The sequence below is a fragment of the Sminthopsis crassicaudata genome, chromosome 4 (assembly GCF_048593235.1).
Source record: "Sminthopsis crassicaudata isolate SCR6 chromosome 4, ASM4859323v1, whole genome shotgun sequence".
Lineage (NCBI taxonomy): Eukaryota > Metazoa > Chordata > Mammalia > Dasyuromorphia > Dasyuridae > Sminthopsis > Sminthopsis crassicaudata.
Genome location: NC_133620.1, coordinates 366,822,207 through 366,849,519, shown reverse-complemented (window position 1 = coordinate 366,849,519; position 27,313 = coordinate 366,822,207).

The following is a 27,313-nucleotide window of genomic DNA, read 5'->3' as shown; positions in this document are numbered from 1 at the left end:
TTGATCGTCTTGTGTAAGAAAGTGATAAAGAAAATGCTAATAATGCAGATTAAATTTTAAAGTGCTGTCATCCATTTTGGAGAGTTGATTATTAAACATTCACTTAGCATGTAATTGGTGAGGGGAAAAAACAATGTCTACTCCTGGCCCTAAGTGTGGAAGAACATGAATAGAGACATATCCAGTGTTGGAGAAAGGTGGCCAGGCAAGAATTTCATTTTGATATTTTGTTTTCAAGTATACATAATCACTCTATCAAAAATTTTCATTTTTGATAGGGTTAACTTGCCAACAACAGCTTTCCATTCTGGGGGGGGGGGGGAGGGCACACATGCAGAGAAAATGCATGACTAGGGAATAAATGCTTATTGAATGAATGAATACATATAGAGGGTACATATGTAAAGAAAATGTTATTCCTATTGAATTTCATTTTATTAGCTTCAGCCCAATGTTTTTAGCTTAGGGGTTAGCAAATTATGCCTCTTTGAGGGATAAATCCAGTCCTTGCCCTGCTTTTCTACTGCCTGAGAGCTAAGAATCTTTAAAAAAAAAAAAAAATCAAACCTAAGGTTCATACAAAACAGGGAATATATTGGATTTGGCCCTTGGGGCATAGTTTGCTAACTCCTGTTTTAGCCTTTCAAAATCTTTTGGGGTCCTGTCATCCAAAGTGTTAGCTATTGCTCTCACATCAATATCATCTGGAAATGTGATGAGCATGCCATTGCCACTTTTATTGAAATAATAGATAAAATTGTTAAATAAAACAGGCCCAGGCAGAGATCTCCGATTTATTCCACTGGATAATTCTGACACAGTGATGTTGAATCATGAATAACTCATCTTTGAGCTCAGACATATGACAGGCTATAAATCCATTTAATTGTATTATCATTGTGTCCATATTTCTCTACATTATCCATTAGAATAGTATGAGGTACTTAATTCTAAATTTTGCTAAAACTTAAGTAAGTTATATCTGCCACTGTCTTTTCATCTACAAGTTTAGTAATCCTATTTAAAAATGGAATGAGGTTAGACTGGAATGACCCATTCTTGATAAAACTATTTTGATTCTTTGTAATCAATGCTTCCCTTTCTAGCTGTTCACTAACCATCTCTAAATGGTGCAGCTTCTCTATGTGGGGCACTGTGTTAAGCATTAGGTATATAAATAGATGAAAAATAATATAGTCCTTGTTCTCAAGGAAGGGGGAAACCAGGTTGTAGAATATAATATGTAGCAATGTGACCCTGATCACCAGAAGGTAGGTGTGTTACATTTCACCACGCCTCTGGAGTTCTTTGATATGCTTAAAGGGACTGAGGGGTGTTTAGACTCTAGGTTGATGGCTCAAGCTCCTACATTCTTGTTCCCTCAATTGTAAGAGGTTTCCTTTTGCATGTCTGTTCCACTTAGCCACTAACAATTAGATCCGTTTTTAACCATAACTATTACTGCAATAGGTATAATCACAAATATATGAACTTATTCCTCAACCACATGGGAAACCTAATTTCCCGGTCACTACCAACGTCTTACCATCTTAGTCTTTGGGGAGAAGAAGGGGATTAAGTTGATAGCTATAGGGCTAGAGTTCCTATAGGGCAAGAGTTCTTAAACTTTTTCCACATGTGATCCTTTCTGCCAGAGAAATTTTTATGTGACTTCAGGTATGTAGGTATATAAAATAGGTACACAAACATTTATTTATTTATTTATCGATTTATCGATTTATTTATTTATTTTCTGAGCTGTGGTTAAGTGACTTGCCCAGGGTCACACAGCTAGGCAGTGTTAAGTGTCTGAGATCATATTTGAACTCGGGTCCTCCTGAATTCAGGGCTGGTGCTCTATCCACTGCGCCACCTAGCTCCCCCCACAAACATTTATTGATAATAAATTATAAAAGGATTTATTTTAAAATAATTCTTTTTGTATACATTTATTAAAAATGAAAGTAAATTTGCATGCTAACGAGAGGGATGTGCCTGTTTATTTTTACATAAAGAATTAAATCTTAGCAGAATATTTGATACCTTTTACTATTGCCAAATTTTTCTGACCCTACATTCAGCTGTTATGTGAGCCCATATGGAATGATCCACAGTTTAAGAAACTCTGCTATAAAGTACAATCTTAGTTCCAAATCCAAAAAACCTCTTCTCCAGCAGAAACCCAAACACTCTCATTTCTTGAAGCTTTCATGCCGGATTGGCTGACTGAAACATCCACCTGCAATCCTGGCTCCATGGTCATCATAGCTTGAAGTCCTTTCCGCTGGAGCCCCTGAAATTGAGCAACACAGAATGAAAACCTCCCCAGGCCTATTTTTTGGAAAGAGAAGAGCAGGGGAAGAAAAGTCTTTTCCCTTTCACTGGCTCAATTAATGTCACCCATATTGTTGCTGAACTAGGATCTTCATCTGGATGCATCAGACAAGAGTAGTCCAAAAGAGAACAGTAGAAAGATATCTGTGAAAAGAAAGTGATGGGAAAAGAGCCCCTCCTTAATTTCAACAGTTTTAAAGTCATAGGCAGCCAATCAAAGGAGGTTGCCCTCACCCACAAGATAGGGGATGCAGAGACATTAGGCAATCTGAACATGCTTCGAAGGCCCCTCAACTCTCCTCCATGGTAAGCAAACTGGGAATGCCCAAATAGGTTGGGTTTAGAAATATATGCACAAGACAGAATATGATAGCAGCAAGGGAGAACTGGCAAAACAGTATGAGAAATTTTAGTAAAGAGATATTTTCATGGAAAAGAGATCAAGAATCTGGCCAGTCAGAACCAATTAAATGATGTCAGCTGATATATATGCCTGTATTTATTTTTTAGAGGTCTCTTTTGTAGTTTGAAGTCAAGTCAATCAAATGACATTTTATTAAGCATCTACTATGTTGTTCCAGAAGAGATAACTCCCTGGATGGAGCATCAGCCCTGTAGTTAGGAGAATCTGAGTTCAAATCTGGTCTCAGATACTTATTAGCTGTGTGATTCTGGACAAGTCACTTAATCTCTGGTTACCCTAATCCACTGGAAAAGGAAATAATGAACTATCCCATTATCTTTACCAAGAAAACCACATGTGTGAAGTTAGACATCATTAAACAACAGATGTGCCAGACTATAATAATGTCACCAAAATATTTTTAGTAACTAAATTTTTTTTTGAAACTAGACTTGTGATTTCATTGGCACAAGGAATTCTAGATAAGAATGCTCTCCCTGTCATTGCAAGTCAATACTTGTACTCTCATTTACAATCATTTTTTATTATATCTTTTTATTTATAAATAATATAGGTAATTTTTCAACATTGACTCTTGCAAAATCTTTTGTTCCAAATTTTCCCCTCCTTTCTCCCACCCCCTCCAAGTAGTCCAAGACATGTTGCATATGCTAAATTATGTTTATACAGTTTTCTTGCTGCACAAGAATAATCAGATCTAGAAAGAAAAAAAAAAAAAAAAAAAAAAACCAGACCTGAGAAGGAAAACAAAAATGCAAGCAAACAATAACAGAAAGAGTGAAAATGCTATGTTGTGATCCATACTCAGTTTCCCTAGTCCTCTCTCTGGGTGTAGATGGCTCTCTTCATTACTGGACAATTGGAACTGGTTTGAATCATCTCATTGTTGAAGAGAGCCACGTCCATCAGAAATAACCATCCTATAATCTTCTTGTTTTCTTGTATAATGATCTCCTGGTACTGCTCATTTTATTTAGCATCAGTTCATGTAAGTCTCTCCAGGCCTCTCTGAAATCATCCTCCTGATCATTTCTTACAGAACAATAATATTCCATAGCATTCATATACCACAACTTATTCAGCCAATCTCCAATTGATGGGCATCCACTCAGTTTCCAGTTTCTAGCCACTACAAAAAGGGCTGCCACAAACATTTTGGCACATACAGGTCTCTTTCCCTTCTTCAATTTCTCTTTGGGATATAAGCCCAGTAATATAGTTCCAGATTGCTCTCCAGAATGGTTGGATTCGTTTACAGTTCTACCAACAATGTATCAGTACCCCAATTTTCCTGCATCCCCTCCAACTTTTGTCATTATCTTTTCCTGTCATCTTAGCCAATCTGACAGGTTATCTTAGAGTTGTCTTAATTTGCATTTCCCTGATCAGTAGTGATTTGGAGCACCTTTTCATATCTCATTTACAATCTTAAAGGATTGGTTCAGCAGATAGGAAACTGGCCAGAAAGCCAGCCAAATCAAGAAGATTTGGATCTCATCTGTGATTCCTAATTCCCATGTGACACTAGGCAAGTTCCTTGATCTTTCAATGACTCAGGCATCAAAACTTAGCATTTTAGTAAATCATTTCTTTTTTTTTTCTTTTTTTTTTTTTTTATAAAAATATACTAATGGCTTTTTATTTTTCAAGATACATTCAAATATAATTTTGTGTTCCAAATTTTTCTTCCTCCTCTAGAGAGCAAATAATCCAATATAGATTAAACATGTACAATTCTTTTAAACATATTTCCACATTTATCATGCTATGCAAGTAAATCAGATCAAAAGGGAGGAAAATGAGAAAGAAAAAACAAGCAAGCCAACAGCAACAATAACAAATTAGGTGAAAATTTTAGTAAATCATTTCAACAAATATTTTGTGCAAGATCTGTGATATTTTTATTTCATAGGTCTGGAAAATATTTAAGGTCTTGGGGCTGGTCATTGGTATTATAGAAAAACAAAAATATTGTCTCAGTGCTTATGAGAAGGAAGAGGGAAGCTGATTTATTTTTTCAACATGCCTTGTAAAAGGTTAAAAAATAGCTTAAAGGGAAGGCCAAGATGTCATATCAAATTATCTCCAAGCTATCCCTGGAGAGCAGTGTGGGGAATGGAAGGACAAAGAAAATGGAAGGCCCCTGAGGGAAGGGACCATGTGTTTCCATAAATATAATGCAACATTCAGATCACACCCTTTGCAAATGATAAGCGATAATAATAATTGAAATAGCAGGTGCATGTACATATGGGATCCTTTCCTCCCAAAGGAGTTTGCCATTTTTCTTTTTCAGTTGGGTCCTGAGCCACATATTGGCCTTTTATCTTATGAACAGAGGAATTAGATGAATGTGGTTTCTTTCCCTAAAGAAGAGAGGAAAAAGGACTGAACAGCTGGGAAGGGCATTTTAAAATCTCTTAGAAGAATGAATTAAAGCCTTTCAAATAAACTCCAGAATGCCATCCCTTCTCAGTCTGTCATATTTAAAGCTAAGTTGAGACACTATCTCTGAAGCACAAGGAGAGGGAAGAGAGACATTTGCAAAATCACCTTGAGAGACTTGTGTACGTGACCTAAATATTCTATCTCAGCTATGGAATCACCAAAAAAAGGATCATATGATATTGGAGTTAAAAGGGACCTAATGATGTAATATAGCTTCTAGGAGAGAAAGCAATAATTTTAAGGTCCCCCTGACCTTAGAGTGCTTTTGTTAACACTATCAGTCAAGTAGATTATAATCTACATATTCCTTTTGTGGGCTTTAATTAGAGCTCCTTTAAAATTGCTTTTACTATCATCTCTCTTTTTTTTTTTTTTTTTTTTCTTTCTTTTTTTTTTTTTTTTTGAGGCTGGGGTTAAGTGACTTGCCCAGGGTCACACAGCTAGGTTTTACTATCATCTCTCAAATTTCCAAATTACTTTACACACACATAGAAATCATGTATCAGTTGGTCACATCTAAAAAAAAACCCCATAAAGTTATCAAATATGAAGCAATTATATCCAATAAAACAGATCATAAAGTATATTCATATAGCATATTTTATACTAAACACTTTTGCAATCGTGTGGTCTTCACAACAGTTATTTTTTCTCTTTACAAATCAGAAAACTGGGCAGAGATAAAATAATTTGCCACAAATTACATAGCTAATACATATCTACCATAGGTAATACATATCCACAGTTGAAACAGAGAATGGGGGTCTTCACCAAATGCAGAAGCTAACTGGTTTTCTCACCTTACACTACCATGCTAGGTGGTACTAGGAGTACCCGAACTCTTCTTGGACAGAACCTGCTGAAAGCTGGAGCGACTGGTGCCAGGATCTCCCTTTGGTGATAGTTTCAGGAGCCAGGCTCAGAAATTCTGACCATTAGGCCTTATCCCTACTCCCCCAAACTCGGTTGGGGAATGTTTGGGCAAGGTTATGTGCAGTCCCCATGGTTTTGCTTCCCCTGTTTGCAAGTTAGTTTCCCTACAGCCTTGAGATGAGACGAGTTAGCAAATAGAGGAACTTGGGCTATATTGACCTTGTTAGAAATCCTCACAGCTGAGATATACTCAGGACTCCGGGGGGTGGAATGGAGAGGGTCCCTTAATACCTTCTGGGGTGCTTTCCCAAAGGAGCAGAAGGGGACTCTGGCAAGATAGGAATCAAGGAAGGGATGACAAAAAGTTGCTATTTACCTAGTTTGTTTTTTCTTTTCTTTCAGAATGGGGTAAATTCCTGGAATTATCCCCAAAGTTTCAGGTATTTTTCTTGCCATCTTAAGATGACTAATTGCCAGATTTCTTAATTATTGCTCTCAAAACTTTGAGACTTTGCTAAAATGTTATTTTAATTTTAATTAGCTAACTTTTTGGTGTAGCCCCTAGCTTGGACAGAGCTGAAGTTTGGACAGAAAAGAAAGTTGGACTTTTACAGAAATTTTCCCAGCATTCTAACTATAGCAGAAAGGTTTTTTTCTTGCTGTTGCATTTTAAATCTTTACTGGTAATAGAATCTTGTTCACAGAACAAACATGATACAGACATTTTGCACAGAGATGCGGACACAAACAAAATGATATGAAAAAGTACTGTCCCATCTTTGCAAAAAGCCACAAAATTTTTGCCAAAAGCCATTCTACAGCACTCTGTCTCCTCTGGTGTCCCAGAGAAGGTAAAAGGGTGGCAAAGGTTCCCTTGGGAACTTTGCTGAAAACTGCAAGAATTTCTAAGGCTGGGTGCCCTCAGTCAAGGAAAACTTGCTGATGACCCAGGAAAGCCTTCTCCTAATGACTTGGGATGTTCCGGCTATAAGATTGTGGGAGAAAAAATGGTGGTGGGGCTTACCTTGACAAGGAGGGAATCAAGCCAGGGGAGGTCAGACTCTCCCTATTTGGACCACCAAATGTTGAGATTGGGAAGGGATCCCAAAAGGTTGGGGTTACATTTCTATATTGAGAGATGTCTCAAAAGAATTTGCAGGCTTGAATCCATTTCCAAGTCAAGAGACACAATTTATTGTAATTATAACATCAATTGAAGCCCTCTAAATTCCAAGAGAATTTAGCAAAGAAATAGAAGCAAGGAGACAATTTATCGCGTTCTTGTCATTGATATGCTAATTTTGTGGCCTAAAGGTAGAACCAAGGAATGATCTCAAGAATTTGATTATTACTGACAACAGACAGTAATGTTTGTTAGACTATTCTAAGGCCAGAAGACTTGAAATCATTGACATTGTTAGAACAATAGCATCCTAAGGTCAGAGGACCTCAGGATCACAGATTTCAAAGCTAGAAGATTTAGAATCATTGACAGATTGTTATACCAGAAGCACGCTAAGGTCAGGGACCTTAAAATTGTCGCTGTCTCCCCTAGAAGCTATATTACATCATTAGGAAATAATCTCATTGACTAATTAAACTCCTAGGACATTTTACATATAGGACAATTAAGACAGGGAGATTAAGCACTATTTTTAACTCTTTTTTAGTCCCATAGGAATTGTAGAAGAGATTTATTAAGGTAAGGGATTGAACTAAAATAGGCGTTAACCTGGGATTAAGAATCTATTGGAGGTTAGAGGTTAGAAAAAAAGGGGAAAGGAGTCACATGTCCAAAAATGTTTATAGCAGATCTCATTGTGGTAGCAAAGAATTGGAGATTGAGGGGCTAACAATCAATTGTGGAATGGCTGAACAAGTTGTGGAGTTTTAATGTAAAGGAATATTGTTGTGATATAAGAAAAGATCAGCTGGCAAGTTTTAGAAAAAATGGAAAAACTTACACCAACTGATGCTTAGTGAAGTGAACAGAACCAGGAGAACATTGTACACAGTAACAGCAACATTGTGCAATGATTAACTATGACAGACTTAGCTCTTCTCAGTAATACAATGATCTAATATAGTTTCAAAAGACTAATGAAAGAAAATGCTATCCATATCCAGAGAAACAGCTATGGAGTCTGAATGTAGATAGAAGCACATCAGAGTTGTGGGGTTTTTTTGTTTGTTTGTTTGTTAATAAAGCTTTTTATTTTCAAAATATATGCTTGGATAATTTGACATTGACCCTTGCTTAGCCCTGTGTTTCAGATTTTTCTCCTCCTTCCCCACACCTCCACTAGATGGAAACCTAGTATATTTTAAACATGTTAAAATATATGTTAAATCCAATATGTATAAGCATATTTATACAGTTCTCTCGCTGCACAAGAAAAATTAGATTAAAAAAAAAGTAAATGAATAAGAAAATAAAATGCTAGTGAACAACAAAAAGAGTAAAAATGCTATGTTGTGATCCACATTCAGTTCCCACAGTCCTCTCTCTGGGTGTAGATAGATCTCTTCATCACAAGATTATTGGAACTGTCATCAATCATCTCATTGTTGCAAAGAATCACGTTCATTAGAATTGATCATCATATAATATTGATATTGCCATATACAATGATCTCCTAGTTCTGCTCATTTCACTCAGCATCAGTTGTAAGTCTCTCCAGGATTCTCTAAAATCATTCTCCTGATCATTCCTTATAGAACAATAATATTCCATAACATTCATATACCATAATTTGTTTAGCCATTCTCCAAATAATGGGCATCCACAGTTTCCAGTTTCTTGCCACTACGAAAAGGGATGCTACAAACATTTTTGCACATGTGGGTCCCTTTCCTTTCTTTAAGATCTCTTTGGGATATAGGCCCAAAAGAACAGAGTTGTCTTAATTTGCATTTCTCTAATCAATAGTTATTTAGAGCATTTTTTCGTGTGACTAGAAATGGCTTTAATTTCTTTGTCTAAAAATTGTTGTTCATATTCTTTGACCATTTATCAATTGGAGGATGGGTTGTATTCTTATAAATTTGAATCAATTCTCTATATTTTAAAAATGAAGCATTTATAAGAAACACTGGATTTCCCCCCCCCCCCAATTTCTGCTTCCCTTCTAATCTTGTCTGCACTGGTTTTATTTGTACAACCCTTTTTAAATTTAATATGATCAAAATTATCCATTTTATATTTCATAATGTTCTCTAGCTCTTCTTTGGCCATAAATTCCTCCTCTCTCCATCAATCTGAGAGGTAAACTGTCTCCTGTTCTCCTAATTTGCTTATAATATCACCCTTTATGTCTAAATAATGAACCCATGAAATTCCATGTTTGTTGAGATAACACATGGAAAAGGGCTTTCTTTAGCTTAATTTTCTTTTCTTTTCTTTTTTTTAAAATTTAAGCTTTTTATTTTCAAAACATATGCATAGATAATTTTCAGCATTCACCCTTGCAAAACCTTGGGTTCCAAATTTTCTTCTCCTTCCCTTCTTCCCACCTCCTGCCCTAGATAGTAAGCAATCCAATATATTTTAGCTTAATTTTCTTATTTTGCAGATGAAGAAACTGATTCTCAGAAGGGTTAAATGACTCAAGTCACAGGGGTAGTTGTTAGTAAAAGCAGGATTTGAACCCAAGTCTCTTTCCACTGCCAACATTCTTTTACACTTTATTGATAACACACAGTATATACAGTGGCAATGAGGTGTCTTTGTATATAGAATGCTGAACTTGAAGTCAGAAAGACCTAAATTCAAATCTGGCCTCAGATACCTGTGACAAATTACTCAATCTCTATTGGTTTCAGTTTACCCATCTGTAAAATGAAGACTGTAATAGCACATGTCCAACAGGGTTGTCAGGGCAGCTGATGGTACAGTAAATAGAGCCAAAGACCTGGAATCAGAGAGATTCATCTTCCTAAGCTCAAATCTGGCCACAGACACCGACTCTCTATGCGACTCTGGGCAAGTCACTTCTCTCTATTTGCCCCAGTTTCCTCATCTGTAAAATGAGCTGGAGGAGGAAATAGCAAACCACCCCAGCATCTTTGCCAAGAAAACCTTAAATGGGGTCACACATATTCAGACATGACTGAAATGACCAAGAACAAAACTGGGTTGTAATGAAGCTCAAATGAGATAATATTTGTAAACTACATTGCAAATTCTGAAGCATTATATAAATACTAGCTATTATTATCACACACAAAAGTACAGCTCTCATTTCTTTTTCTGGATAATTTGATTCTACCCAGCTTAATCCCTGTTCTTGATCTGCTTTTACTTCTTTTAAAATGATCTGGAGGTTCCATTAGATCAACCAAGGGGACCGATATGCAAATAGCAGCTTTTTCTATTGGAAATGGAAGGTATAACTGTTAATAAAGGGTCAATAAGGTTCAGGCTGGACTCAGCTGTTTGTAATGCAAGAACACACCCACCCAGCTATTTTCCTCTGTATCCATACTGCCACATCCATTGTAGGTTCTCTGCACCCTGGTTACCATTACTCCCCTTATTACCATTTCCCCTGGGTAACTCAGTACTCTAAATAGGTCTGTCCAAACATCCAATAACAAAAGAGAAGCACATGGCAAGCCCACATTAACGTCATGATAATGACTTTGCCTCTTTCTATAATGATGAAAGAGGGAAAAAAACTGATTCTGCATAATTGCAGACTTATTATTCATGGTTCTTAAACTGTATTTCTTCATGAATTTTAATGTGCAGACCACTTTTTTCTCTACTAATCCCCACAATTCTTTGGAAGTTTTGGCAGAGTTGTTGTTTCCTTTTCCTTCTTTCTCCTTTTTAGCATTCTAACTGTCATAGCTGATATACATCACTTAAATGATGATGTCCTTTTTCTGGGCTAGTCCAACAACTAGGCTAGATTGACATTAAATTACCTGGAAAACTTTGTCACCAGAGACCCTAGGTTTCTGCACATTTTAAATAGAAGTAATGGCTCAGTCTTCTATTCTTGACCTATTAGGTACAATCAAATCTATGAAAGCAACAACGTCCAATCTTGTACACTTAAAATGCTTTAAATCATTTCAAGAAATATCTTGAAATGTATTTGAAATCATACTTTTTAAATTTTTTATACAATTTTGTTGTTGTTTTTGGTTTTTAATATCAGCTTCATTTTCAAATATAACCCTCCCTATTTCATACCCAGGGAACCATCCCTTGTAACAGAGGATAAAAAAGGAAGACAATAAAAAATACTTTGGCAAAACCAACTAATGAATCTGATTTTATATATATATATATAATATTCTGAGCCTATAGTTTCCCACTCCCTCAAAGAAGGAAGTACACTTTTTCATGTTTTCTTTAGCAAGCTTAGCAATAGCATTACACAGCTTTTGCTTTAATTTTTGGTGTTCTGCCTTATTTACTTTGTTATAGTCATTGTGGCGTATTGCTTTCTGGTTCTGCTTACTTCATTCTGCATTGGTACATATAAGCTTTCTTATGCTTCTCTGAATTTTTCTATTCATAATTTCTTGAAATTGAAATAACATTCTATTATACTTCTGTGTCACAGTTTACTTAGTCATTCCCCAAATGATGAGCAGGCTGAGTTGAATGTTATTCCAAAGTGGAAAGAGATCAGGACTTAGAAGTCAGGAAATATGAAAGCAAGTCTTAGTTCTGATATTAGATAGCTGTCTTATTTTGGGCAAGTCATTTAATCCCTTTAACCTTCTTTTTGTTTCTCACCCAGGATTCTTCTTTCTCCATCTCTTGTGTTCTCACAGACTGTCTCTTATATTTGAAATTCATTCCCTTCTCACTTATTTCTGCCTCTTAGAATCATTAGTTTCCTTCAAAGCCCATTTCAAATATATATTTCCTAGGTGGTGGTGGAAAAGAACTTGGAGGGACTGAAATTTTTCTTCTATTTTTCAAAAAAGACCAATGCACAGAAAGCAAAAAGATAAGGAGTTTGTTCCATATAAGGAGAAGCTTCTTATCCATAATTAAAATGGACTGTCTCTTGAGGTAGTAGGTTCTTCCATCTGCTGGGGAATTCCATTTTCCCTCAATGGGTTGCATTTATTTTATACATATTTCAATCAATTAATCCACAAACATTTATGAGGCCCCAAACACAAAAATTATATCAGTCCCTACTTTCAGACAGCTTGCACTCTATCAAGGTAGATAGCATATAAATCATTTAGTCAACAAGCATTTATTAAGTGTTTACTATATGCCAGGCACAGTATTAAGCCTTAATCATTCAAAGAAAGGTAAAAACCTGGTCCCTTCCTTCAAGAAATTCATAATCTAATGGAGACAACATCATGTAAATAACTATGCATGTAATACACACATGCACAAAAATACATGCATATGCATGTATCTATGTATATATGTTTATACACGCACCCATATACCTCATAGATATGCCTCAATTTTCTGATCTATAAAATGACAGATTAGAAATAGATGACATTGAAGGTCGCTTCCAGTCCTAAATTTCCATGGAGAATGAGTCAAAGGGCTTATACAAAGTACAGAAATGGGAAAAGAATGATCCCTACCTCCCCTACCCTCATCCCAAGCATGTGAAATGCCCACAAAGCCATTTTATGTGTACTTTCCTCAGCCTAAATAGTCATAGATGGAGATTTGAGGAAATTTGAGATTTGTGTATGTATACACAAATGTGATTGTTGTCTTTCATTCTCGAAGGGGACCAAAGGACATTATTATGTTAGATTTGAATTGCAGCGCATCTGACTGTGGCAGATTGGACCAATACAAGCTCAGAATGCTCTGCCACGGGTCCCACAAATTTGGGAAAGCTTCTCTAATTTTATGCATCTTGTTTTTTTTTTTTTTTGGGGGGGGGTCATTCAATTCTGCTTTGTTTACAGAGCATAGCACTTTCTCTAATAAGGACATGTCACGTTGGGCAGTCCTGTGCCAGTGTTTCCCATGTCATACAATCAATTCTAAAATTCTTAAGAAGACCTCTTAAGAATGTTCTTGTATCACTTTTTCTATCTACCTTGTGAGTACTCTGTAAAATAATTTTTTGTGGCAAGCATACACTTGGCATTTGAACAATGTGGCCAGCCCAAGAGAGTTGTGCTCTCTACAGTAGAGTTTGAGTGCTTGGCAGTTTAGTTCAAGAAAGGACCTCAATGCTTGGTATCTTATCCTGCCAGATAATTTTCAGAATATTCCTAAGACAATTCAAATGGAAGAGATTCAGTTTTTTGGCATGGTACTAGTGGACTGTGCAGGTTTCACATGCATACAACAGCAAGGTCAACTTTGCAGACCTTCAGTTTGGTGTCAGTCTAATACCTGTCCTCTCCCACACTTTCCTTTGGAGCCTCCCAAACACTGGGCTAGCTCTGGCAATGCATGTGTCAATCTCATTATCAATGTGGACATCCCTGGAAAGTATACTGCCAAGATATGAGAACTTAACCACAGTATTCGGAATTTCACCATTTACTGTAACTGATGTTTCCACATATGAATATACACATATATGTATATATATATATATATATACAGACATATATGTATATATCTATATCTATATTAGCCAGATAGTGCAATAGATAAATGCACAGCCTGAAGTAAGAGAAACTCATCTTCCTGAGTTAAAATTTGACTTCAGACACTTACTAGCTGTGTGACCCTGCACAGGTCATTTAACTCTGTTTGTTGCATTTCTCATCTGTAAAATGAGGTAAAGAAGGAAATGGCAAATCACACCAATATCATACCAAGAAAACCCCAAATGTAGTCACCAAGAGTCAGACAGGCCTGAAACACTAACATCAATACCATATATGTGTATGTGTGTACATATGTGTATATGTACAACACAACTACACACATGTATTTATACACATCCATGTGCATAAGTACATACATACACATACACACATGTCAAAATAGAACATCTTCTCTGAGAGAAGGCACTGGTTAGGTCAATGGAAGTCTGGAATTTTCTCTTGCAGAAGGTAAGATTTGGATGAAATCTTGAGAGAATCCAGGAGGAAGAAAATCATTCTAGACATAGGTTACACCCAGTACAAAGGAATGGAGATGTGAAATAAAATTTCAAATAGACATATATCTCAAATTACTTACACTGTTATCCAAACCTTTATTTTCTATGCTATGTAGAAAATTAGAAGGAAAAGTGGTGGCTTGGTTTTGAAATTTTTCTTCCATTGTGGAATTATTGTATAAAAGACTAAAGCATGGACAGCACAGTTTTTGTTCAATATAAGGAGAACCTTCCTATTCCCAAATGAAATGGGTCACCTCATGAGATCGTGGATTCTTCATCACTGGAGCCCTTTGATCCAAAACCTTTCCAGACTGTTGTAGAGGAAATTCCTGAATCAGTTTCCTTATACCCTAGATTATATATTACATATATAATAATATAATTATATAGTATAAATATGTTATATTTTAAATAAATTATATTTATGCACAAATATAATTTGTTAATATTATAAAATATAAATATAAGCCCCAAATATTTATACATAAATATATAGTTATAATATAATATATCATAATTAAAATTTTTGTAATTTATAAGGGTGTGAACATGAAAGATTGTTTTGGATATTTGTGGGGAATATTTTAATCCTATGACCTTAATCATTTTATTAAAAACTTTTTTTCTTAGTAAAAGTGTGGCACAATGGAGAAAGATCTGGCCTTGGAGTCAGAAAGATCTGTGTGCAGGTCCCATATCCAACACATTGACAAATCACTTAACCTTTCAGAAGCCTAGACAATTTCCTAAGACTATCAAGTGGTAAAGAAGTTGTTGTATGAGCATTAGAGGAGGGAGTATCCTCACCTGGGAGTTCTTCATACCAGTGAAATCATAGTTCCAGTCTTTATCCCTATTTTTTTTTTTTTTAATAATGAAAAAGTATCAGAAATCTTAGGGAGGTGGGAGACCCAGGTTGGAATCATATATACTCAATAGCAAAGTCACTTACTCTATCTCAGCATGCATTTCTTCATATGTAATGTGTGGTAATGGGACTAGAGAACATCTTTCTAAATCCCCTTTCAATTCTAAATCTAGAATCCTATAATTTTCCTTTATCATCGACTTCTACTGCAAGCAGCCATCATAAAATAGAGGGGATATTAGAATTGAAGGCATAAATACATGAGTTCAAAAACCTTTCTCTCTCCCTGGATATGTGACCATAGGCAAATCACTTCACATCTCTGAAACTTGGGAAATTCTCCAAGACAGAAATTCTTAGCCTTTTAAAAGTTTTTTTTTAATTTTTTGCATCATGGACCTCTTCGGCAGATTAGCAAAGCCTATGGACTCCATTTCAGCATGATGTTCTTAACTGTGTAACATAAAATACATACAAAGAAAACCAATTATATTGAAATAAAAATTTAAAAATTCCAAGTTAATAAACCCTCTGAAATCTATCCACAGGATTTCCTTAAGGTTTCATGGATCTTAGATAAAGGACTTGCTTCAAGACTATGAGTTATATAGAGAGAGCAATCATGATGTGCTTTGATAGAGTTACTCATACCAAGATCACAGGCTTTTGACATATCGATAAATCAGTATGCTGAATTTATGCTGGATATTTGCTTCAGAATTAAAAAAAAAAAAAGGCAAGAAGAAGAAGAACCTTTAGTACAGAGAAATCCATTATACTAGCTATATTTACACTGTTTATGATGTAATTATGTAGTATAAATATGTTATATTATAAATAAATCATATGTATGCACAAATATAATTTCTTTATATTATAAAATATAAATATAAGCCACAAATATTTATATATACTATATAATTATAATATAATATATCATAATTTAAAATGTTGTAATTTTTGTAATGAAGAGTTATTTAACTCTTAAAAAGCTTTGCTTTGGCACCATCCTTAAGATTCATATTATGTATTCCATTAGTTCTAGGAACCAAAACTTCAAGACTGATTTCTATCATATTCAAAGTTCATATTTACAAAACATATTTATACAAAAAACATTATTCATATAATTCAAAATTTGAATATATGTATGCATGTTTATCGTAAATTTTGAGTTCTAAGACAGAACTCATTCATATTATATTGTGGGGTTCCAGTTGGTAAAAATGATAACAAGGATGGAATGTGGGGACACTTTTGTGGTGAAAGCCTTTATAACAAGGGGTTCAAAGCCAGTACAAGGACATAGTGTCCAGCAAATAACCTTGTGTATGTCTGGGAACTTACACCAACCAGCACATGGCCTTGAGTGTCTAAACATTTAAGCAAAATATCCTGCACTGGCCTTGCACTGGGTTCTGGAACCAGGCCAGTACTGAACAGTAAATCAAAACCTTCTCCAAACCATACAAATATATGCCTGATGCTTTATAGTTTCTCTTCCCTTTGTCTGATTTCTATAATTACCATGGTTCTTTTGGGGTGTCTTAACAGGGATCCACTGACTAGTCTGGTTGCTGCCTCAGACTGCATGGCAGGGATTGGAGAGCTTATAAATTTTCTGGCAGCTTCCCCCAGACAATCGCTATGTAGGTAACCCAGATGATTATTAAACTATTTATATAATCATACTGGAGCTCTCAGCTTCTTTCTTTGGTATCAGTTTGCCTCTTTGGTGGAGGGGTGCCCCTTGCTTGAGAGAGTGAAGTTCAGAGTTCCCTTGGATGGGGAACTCTGGACCCAATTTACATATATATAATTATACTCCAGGCTGTACTACTAACTCTAGATTTTTTTCTGCCATGCTCAAGAAACTTCTGTCACTTAGAACTATCCTTCACCTCTGTGGCCTCTTCCTCTGTTTGGCTGGTTCTTCTGAGGTCCTCCATTTTAAGCAAAAAGCAAGGCTAATAATATCTTCATTCCTCTCCAGATCGCATTTCTGATTCTTCAAACTTTCTTGACCATATTCCTGAATAAGTCATTTCTCTTCTGCCCCTTTTAAATCTTCCTTTTGTGGGCTGCCTTCCCTCACTAGAAAATAAACTCCTTGAAGGCAGATATAGCTTTTCTTTCTGTTTGTATTTCCAGCACTTAGCCATCCAGGTAATATGAATAAGTTTCAGGACAAACTTGCATCATTCTCAAAATCCATATTTTATGTGTGCTTGAGTGTGTGTATAGACATGGCTGTAACTATGCATATCCATATATGACATACTCAAAATGATCATACTCCATATGTGTATGTATAAATACAAGCACACACACACATATATGTTACCTGCTCAAAATTCATGTTATAAGTACATAAAAAGAAGTTTGAAAATGCTAACTTTATCTTGGAACTGGAAAAAGATTTATTATATATACATATGTATGTATGTACATATATATATATGTACACACATGTATCTATTTAAATCTATCTGTATATGGTGCTAGAGCATCCTGCTAACATTACTTTCCTCATTTGTGAAATGAAAGTATTAAATTAGATAAAGTTTAAGGCCCATCCAGTCCTAACAATCTATGATTCTATATATTTGCATTGTAGGTTCTTAAGATCACCATGTGCCTTGTAGAGCTCTGGACTCTCCCTATAAGCAGCTATACCACCATTCTTTTTTTTTTTTTAATTAATTTTATAATTATAATTTTTTGACAGTACATATGCATGAGTAATTTTTTTATAACATTATCCCTTGTATTCATTTTTCCAGATTTTCCCCTCCCTTCCTCTACTTCCCTCCCCTAGATGACAGGCAATCCCATACATTTTACATGTGTTACAGTATAAACTAGATACAATATATGTGTGTAAATCCAATTTTCTTGTTGCACATTAAGTATTGGATTCCGAAAGTATAAGTAACCTGGGTAGATAGACAGTAGTGCTAACAATTTACATTCAATTCCCAGTGTTCCTTCTCTGGGTGTAGTTGTTTCTGTCCATCATTGATCAGCTGGAAGTGAGTTATACCACCATTCATAATCCTGTAACCTATGGTATTTTATCACTTTATCCTTTCAGTGTTTTGGTTGAATATAGGATAGTCCTTGAACACATAAAAGAAGCCTAGAGAGGCTTCTAGTAACATTCCACCTAATAGGAGTGTGGCTTCTGGGACATTTTGCCCTTTCTCCCATTTTTATAAAGGAGACTATGTGGGAGTAAAAAAAAAAAAAAGGAAGTGTTCCTTACTTAAGTGGCCCAATATGAAAGGAAAAAATAACCTTTCTCACTTTTGCTTTGATTCATATAGTTTGCAAATTTGTACAATTTGAATTTCATTCTGTCTAGTTATTAGACAAGTAAAGGTTCTTTTTTTTTTTTTTATCTTTTTGAGTTTTTAACAGTGTGTACTTGATTTGTTGAAAAGACTTTTCTGTAAGCATGTAAATAAGTAAACATGTTCTATTCCATTTTTATTGTAAATAATCTTTCAGAATTGCCTTGACAAATAGCATTTCATAATGGATTTTGACTATTTCCTCTGCTTTTTAATAGCTTAAAGATATTAGTGGTCTTCCGAAGAGGCTCTTTTTCTGTATAAGGGGTTCCACATGATTCCAATAGCACGACTGTCTAGATCGAAGGAGTAGCCCATGTGCTCAAGGGGAAGGATAATTTCCATTGATTGTGCCTGAAATCTGAAAGCAGTGAACCATAGGGAAACCAAAGGTAGGTCTTTTGTGATTATTTGATTAATAACCATGATCTACAAAATGGGTGAAATTTGAACACTTTTTTTTAACCTTCCTTTTAAATACATAGGTACAAGATCCAAGTAGTTCCCTGTCTGTTATTTTTCTCTTTAGTCCAGGAGTTCTTAACCTTTTTAGTATTTATGGCAAGTAGAAATTATATGAAGCATTACAGAATCTCAACAATTCTTCCAATCATTTGAACAATGAATAGTATCAGATCACTTTACTTTGGGAAGTGTTCACATGAGACCAACACCGGTACCCTGTGCATCAATATAGCTGTATCAAAACCATAAGTAACATGTTAAAAATAAAAAGGGAGCTGTATACCCACTTTCTATGTCTTAGGAACAAGGTGTACCCAATTTGGGGGGAACATTTTTTTTCCTCTTTTAGTTATCCCTTCTACATCACAACTTTCCCCATCATGGTTTCAATATATCATGGGCCAGCATAAGAAATTAAATGGGAAATTTTGGGGAGCTTTTCAGAAGTCTCAGATGACACACAAAGATCAGTAGATGACCAAAAAAAATTTATATCCTGTAAAAGATTTTGGTATGAAAGGAGGGTCAAAATTTTTTGCCAAGATTTTTCAGATCATGAAGGGTAAGGTTGGGTGAGGAATTTAACAGTTCCCCTATGTTGTGAACTCTGAGAGCAGGGGTTGTTTTTGCCTTTCTTAGAATTACTAGTGCCTGGTACATAATAACAATTTAGCAAGTGCTAGTTGACTGAATTGTTTGTATGGAATTTTGGATTACTTACCTTTCTCTGTATTCATACCATTACCTTGCCCTAAACCTGTAATGTAAGTCTCTCATTGTGGTGTCTTTTTACAACTGGTGTGAGTTAAGACAAATCATTTAATTTCTCTGAACCCCAGTTTCTTTTTTTTTTTAATTTTGAAATAGTATTTTATTTTTCTAAATACATTCATTCACCCTTGCAAAACTGTGTGTTCCAAATTTTTCTCCCTCCTCCCTGCCCCAAGACAGCAAACAATCTGATAGATTGAATCTCAGTTTCTTTACCTGTGGAATGGGGGGGGGGGGAGGAGTTGAATTTGATTACCTCTAAGATCCCTTTGAGTTCTAGATCTGGGAATCTGTGATATTCTCCGCCGCCCCCCCCCCACACTTAATAGTATTTTATGTTTCCCATTACATGTAAATATATTTTTCAACATTCATTTTTGTAAGATTTTGAATTCCAAATTTTTTTCTTCCTCCTTCCCTTTCTTCCTCTCTTCCTAAGAGAGTAATCAATCTTATAAAGTTTATACATGATATAGATTTTAAACATATTTCTATATTAGCCATTTCATGAAAGAGAAATTAAAACAAAGGAAAATAGTATGCTTCAATCTTCATTTAGTCTCTATAGTTCTTTCTATGAATGCAGATAGCATTTTCATGTGATTCTGTGATATTAATAACATAGCTAGCATTTATCTAGCACTCTAACCTTTGCTAAGTACTGTAGGTAAGTCATCACATTTCATCTTCACAACAATCCTGGGAAATAGGTGTGATTATTATCCCATTTTATAGACAAAACAGTATTTCAACTCTGACCTTCAGCTCCCATTCAGCTCTCATATTTTATCCATGGTCACATAGCTAATTAATGGTCACCTAAAATCTGTCTTCTGGTTCCCATTTCAGTGTTCTTTCCATTGGGCTACACTGCTCCCTTTCTTTGCTTAGAAAACAGTCATGCATTTGTATCGAAACAATTCTTTACTAAAAGGCTGCCAATTCCAAAGAAGTCTCTTTTCATTTATTATGTTCATTTCTTAGCTTAATTGAAATTATGGTTATATTTACAATAAATCAAACTGAGGGCATTATTCAATAGAGTTAATGTTTTACCACAATGGAATTTATATATACAACCCAGGAATTAAAAGTCAAAAGAAAAAACCCTCCAAGCCATCCAATCAATGTATTATTAAGAGCCTAGAAGTTAAATGGAATTGTAGGTGTTCATTTTGCATTCTTAGAACAGTATAAAGACAGCCTACTTGTATATAGGCACCATAGTAAGTGGGTTTTTTAAAAATTACATTAGCATAAAACTTAATGGGCAAACCTGAAATCATGCATTCAAGATTAGTAAAAAAGTAGGAGGTTAGATGTCAAATCCTGCCCAAATATTTCTTGAACTTGGTTCAAATGTTCCTCCCCTAGTCTTCAATTAAAGAAGTATGCTTTGCCTAAAAGAAGTGCCTTTTGTGTTGCTAAATAAATATGGGGAGGAAAAAAGGGTTTTTGACCGTACAGTCAACTCTCAATTATCCTCACTAATGGATAATCCAAAGTGATAGATAAGCCAAAATTTATTCATATTTGACACTGCATTGCTTTTTTTTTTTTCTTTTTTCTTTCTTATGGTTGAATGCAGTTGTCTCTGAGATTGTGGGAATTCATACTTAAAGAATCAACAACACTTCTTGGGACTAGGATTCTTAGTTTCTCATTTTGTAATTGTAAAGGAGATGAATTGAGGAGTCCTGGATGAAATGTAAATTTTTCTTAAATGATCTATCAACAGTGAAAACAGTCTTATAACATAAGGCCATTGTTAGTTGATAAAATTGAAGAGCTCTTTAATCAACACGATTGTTTTATAGAGCAATGGTTGGTCATTGGGTGAAGGTATTTTAGAGCACTTCTCATGATGAGAGATCATAACCATTGTGGTTCAGATACAAAGCAAATTGGCCATATTTCTGGACACTTGAGAAAGAGGTTCAGTTTTCAAGGAGTCTGTCTTTTATTTTTTGTTAAGTCCAGCATCTTGTGGCAGAATCACATGGCCATATGGAAACATGTGCTTGCATGAAGACTGAGTGGGGTATTCATAATCATGGCCTTCAAGAGCCCTACCTTCAGGGGACAGAAGGTCAAAGATAGGAAACTTTGTATCTAGAGAGACTGAGACAAGCCTTCAAAGAAGCAGAATTGGAGAGGTTTGATCCTAGGATAAGGGTTCTCATTTTCTCTGAAAGAGCTTAGCAGTGCCTTTTCCAAGGGCTATAAACCCTAAGTTGGTGGTAGAGACCAGAGTAATCAAGAAAGCAAAGTTAGAAGCAGTTGAAATTATAGTCAAGTATTGAACTCATATGCCTTCATAAGATCTTATCTAGAGCATTGTGTTCCATTCTAGGCACCATAATTTAAGATCTAATCTTGAATCTGTGCTTGTCTATTGGTTCCTTCCCTGATATCTACAGACTCATCCAAACGTCTCCCCTTCTTGAAGATGTTTTTATTTATAACATTATTGTCTTTCTATAAATTATCGTCCCTGTTATACTCATTTTACTCTGTCCTAGTTTATACAAGTCTTCATAGATCCCACTGTTTTTTTTTTTCATTTTATATTATAGTACAATTATATTCTATTACATTCACGTGCCATATTTTCATCAGCCCTAATAGTTACTCTCTTTGCTTTTCATCCTTCTCTACAAACATAAATATTTTTGCACTTATGGGTCCTTTTGACCCACAGTGTTTCAATATTGCATCAAGAGTTTCTTGTATTTCTTCACATCTCCATCCTCAGTTTTTGGATCCAGATTTTATATCAATGCCAGGCTCTGTGCTTCCTATACTATCAAATGAAGTTATTAGAAAAAGGTCTTGTCCTTGCTTGCACTCTGGATGTTCTTATAAGGGGTGCCTGGGTTTGAGTTCTTTTCTTTGCTAAAACTGGGATAAGACTTACTTTTTGCCTTATTTCTTGGCTCTTCCTTTCATCTTCAGGTGACCCAACACATATCCTAACTATGGAGAATGTCTACAGGTTTCCTTTTGTCTTCTGGTGCTCTCCAAGATTTTTCTGATATTTCTATTTGATTTTATTGAATCTTTGTTTCATCTAGTATCCTTTTTTCATATTTGCTGACAAATATTTCTCAGGAGGATTGGGTTTAACTAGAACTTTTTGTTACTGTCTTTGTGAAACATTCCTATACTAGTTTTTTTTTTTTGAGAAAATGCTCTAATGCAAATCTGTTATGGGCCAGAACTTGAAACAAGGTGCTAAGTCACTGGAATTGATAGATCCACTGCTTATGTACTTAGTTCACACCTTTAAGAGAGTTCACACATCAGTTCACACATTAGAGTTCACACCTTTAGAGAGCATATATAAGCTAGGATCCTCCCAACTAGGATTGACTTCGAGAGATTCACAAGTCAGAAGCCCACAAGCCCTCTCTTGGAGATGGACTCAGATTCATTCCATTTTCCACCTTTGTGCTGGCTGGATGCTTTGAATTCAGAGGGAGCTAGAGGCTGAAGCTGGAAGAGACAAAAGGACTAATAATAGCAGGAGCTCTCAGAACCAAGGAGAGAGATAGGCCTCTAAGAAAGCTAACTGAGCTACTTTGAAGGAGACAATAAAGGATTTGGACTTTAACTCCTGGTTGCATTTGAGGTGATGATTGAACTTAACTGAAACTAAGGCTGCTCCCACAAGCCCCCCAAGAAACCTTCTCCCAGAGAACATTACATTTTAGAAAAGAACATTACACAAATCCTTCTAGTGTACTACATCAGTATACAACTTTAATCTAACTGTGTTCTTTGGCCAATTATTGAAAGTTGAATATATTGATTGAAGCTGATAGTTTTAGGAGTGCAGACACAAAGAATACCTTAAACATGGGGGGATTCATCCTCAGGGAAATCCAACATGCTAATACAAGTTGAGGGGAGGAGCAGTTTGCAGAGGGTCACATTATGTGTTTTTTGCTAGGATACTTGCTCAAGGTATTACTTTGAGCTAAAAAAAAAAAAAAATCCCTTGCAAATTTACTATTTTCAGTTTATACTTTCCCTGAAGAAAATGAAAATAATCAAACATTCTGGTTTAAAAGTCTTTTCCTAGTTTAACCTAAGCAGTCCAAGAATTGCTTGCTGTCTTATGGAGGGAAGGAAGAAAGAGAGAGGTGAAGAAAAATTTTGAACATAAAGTTTTACAAAAGTGAATATTGAAAACTATCTTTGCATGTATTTGGGGAAAAATACTATTTAAAAAATAAAAGTCTTTTTTTCTGGTAGGTGAGAGTAGGGAGGGAAATTTCTAAGATTTCTTAGATTTCTAAGTGTACCTTCTTGCTTGATTATAGGACAGATAATTGAGTCAACATATATGATAATGTAATCAATAGTTAACAATAATAACAGTAGATCTTTATGTTGGGCTTTAGGACTTAAAAAACTGCTTTTCATATATCATCTCATTGGAACTTCCCTATGACCTTATGAGTTGAGGTGGGGATTTTATAAATGAGGGACCTAAGGACCAAAGGGTCTAAGTGACTTACTCATGATCATAGAACTAGTAAGTAACAATCAATAATTGAAGAAAAACTCATGGTGTAATGGAAGACTCTTGGATTTTTTCCTCCAATGATCAAGAATTTAAAACTTTGGTTTTAGGGTCACAAAATATGGGATCAAATCCTGGCTCAGCCTCTTCCTTGGCATGTGATCTTGGACTAACCAATTAACTCTGGGGCATCAATTTCTTTACCTATAAAACAAAAATCTGGCTTAAATGGTTATCAAAGTCCTTTCCAACTCTGGATGCTTAGGACAAATCCCTTTCTCCTTTGCCCCACCCCTCACATTTCTAAATCTTTGATTAAAGCAAAACTTTGCTCTAGCATCATAGGTTGAGGGCTGGTAGAGAAATGGGATCCAACTCTAACATTTTTACAGATGAGGATACTGAGGCCCAAATAAATGATAAAGAGAAACCTTCAGTTTTAGAAAGAATATCAGAGCCAGGATTTAACTTGGTTCTTATGTCTCCAAATTCAGCATCCTTTCTATGATCCTTAGAAAGAGAGAGCAGCTTGTTTTTCTTTCTTTCTTTCTTTTTAAAATTTCCTAGTCTTCTATTTATCATAATGTTACTTTCATGAGAGCTCAAAAGTACAGTTTAACAAAGGCTTCCATCTGGACAACAGCTCTGAGAGAATGGATCAGATATTTCAGTGATATTTTATACTTTTCTACCATAAAAAAAAAAAAAAAATCTAATACCACTCAGAGAATTGAAAATGTGGAAACAGAGCAATCCCCAATGGGCATTATAACCTTGTCATATAGTAAAGAAGAAATGGATTTCTGTGTGAAAAGCGAAATTGTTCCTACATGTACCTTTGAGCTAGTCTAGAAAGAAGATAGATTTTTTTTTAAGTACAAAATTCTCCTTAAGCTATAGTACCTTGGGGCCAGATTTACTTAAAGCAAAGAGAAAAGATAAGTCTGGGTTTATAATGGTGAGATTCCAAGGCCTCCATTGTGACTCATTTGTTCTGAGCTCAGTGCATTGTATTTTAAGTTTCAGCTATAATGGAAAGGCATCAGTTCTGATTACTTAAGCAAAACCCCAATCTAAAATCCTGAAACTTCTGAATTATAGGGTACTTTTTAAAGAAATGAATTTTTTCCCTTCTGCCACATTAATAATATTTACTGACAGTTATTTCCTAGTTGAGGTCCTACTTATTGATAGGAAAAAAAAAGTCTATCTAGTTCTTTTTTCCTTTTCTTTTTTTTTTCCTGGGGCTAGGGTTAAGTGACTTGCCCAGGGTCACACAGCTAGGAAGTGTTAAGTGTCTGAGACAAGATTTGAACTCAGGTCCTCCTGAATTCAGGGCTGGTGCTCTATCCACTGCGCCACCTAGCTGCCCCTATCTAGTTCTTATTTAAGAGTATATCACACATTTGTCTACCATAGGCTTCCCTTGGCCTGACTCAAAATGATTTAAAGTTAAATAGCATGGTGAGGTGTAGATAGCCTCAAAGTTGGATTGGACTTAAAATCAATTTGTAGCAAGATCAATTTGTTGCTGACAAACCCATTTGCAGGCAAGTATGCCCTCCTATGCTGGATTTCTGTCTTTCTAGAAATCAGTGGGAGTCAGGATTACTAAATGTCTTTATTCTTGATCTTTTACGGTCAAGGTCAGGGGGTTAGGTCTAACAATCTCACACACACCTTCCTCCCTCAAATGCCAGAAGAGACTTCCTCCTCCTACTCCTCCCATACACGTCACTTCCCCCTCTTTGTCCCACCAATCAAGTCAGCACAGAACAGCTGGGGAGGGTCAACCTTCAAACAAGTTAATAGGAAACTGGCCAATTGGCAATTAGTCTCACGTGCTTCATTATCCCAGTGCATTGCTCAGTCCTAGCCCTTTACACTCCTAAATAGGTTATTCAAGTAATCTGGTTTCCTCTCTTCCTTAGCAAACCACTTCTTTAAAAGATAGTGCAGGAGTTAACATTAGTTGGACCTAGATGGAATTATAAATTTCTCAAGAGTGGTCTACAAAGTAATGGATATTTAAAGTATGTCCTTGACAGACTTCTATTTTAAGCAGGTAAAAGACCTTTTATGAGAACATTTGATGGTCAAAATGGGAGAAATGAAGTTTGTGTTTACACTTATCTATGTCAGTGGATACATGATCTGATTAATGGGGCCACTCTTCAAGAATGCAAACTGAAACCTATTCATCTTGAAATCTTTCATCCTACCCAACTCTTAATCAATGTCCTTCTATAATTCCTCCATAAAAGATCTACAAAAGTACTGGGGTGTTCTTCTAGTTCCCTTGATATTTCATTGAAGCCAATAGAGCACATAGCCCATTATCCATTCTTGATTACATGATCAGCTGGCTTTTTTTTTTTTTTTTTTTTTTTTGCTGGTGGTATATTCTTTTCTGACGATCATCTCATCCATATTCTCATAATGTCCCAATGAAGTTGAAATGGCAAATATTACCATTTTAGAAATAAAGAAACCAAAAGGCTCAGAAATGAGAAACAAGTTGCCCACAATTATTATATTGATTGGTTGGTTGGTGTCCTTCATTCATGAAGAAGGTCAAAATAACATCACTATGTTGGGGTAAAAGCACTGTGTGTCAGGCCATGGCTGATCAAAGCAATATGAGCTTGAAAGGTTCTATCACAGTTCAGGCAAAAGTAGTCTACCTGAACACTTGGAGTGGAGATATTTAAATTTACCCTTCTCATAGTTCTTTTAAGCTACTGCCTAATACCTCTTCTCTCCTACACTTTCCTTCAAAGCTCCTGAACACTGAGCTAATTGGCATTGTATGTGTCCCTGGAAAGTATACTAAGTGGTAGGTAAGTGAACTTCTCTATAGCACTAAATGCTTCTCCATTTGCTGTAACAGATGATTCCCACATGGATGCTATAGTGTTGGCTGATGGAGAACGTGTGTTTTCTTGGGGCTAATTGTTAGGCTGAAATTAGCACAAGACATAGAGAATCAATTCATACTTTGTTGAATCTCAGTCACAGAGACTGCATTGAGTGCATAAGCATTTGCAAACAAAAAAATCACATACCTACTCTCTCTACTTTAGTCTTGTCTTTTAGGCTTTTCAAGTTAAATAATTTATTGTCAGTGTGGTAGCTGACCTTGATCTCATTTTTGTCCTTGCTGAAGGAGCCTGA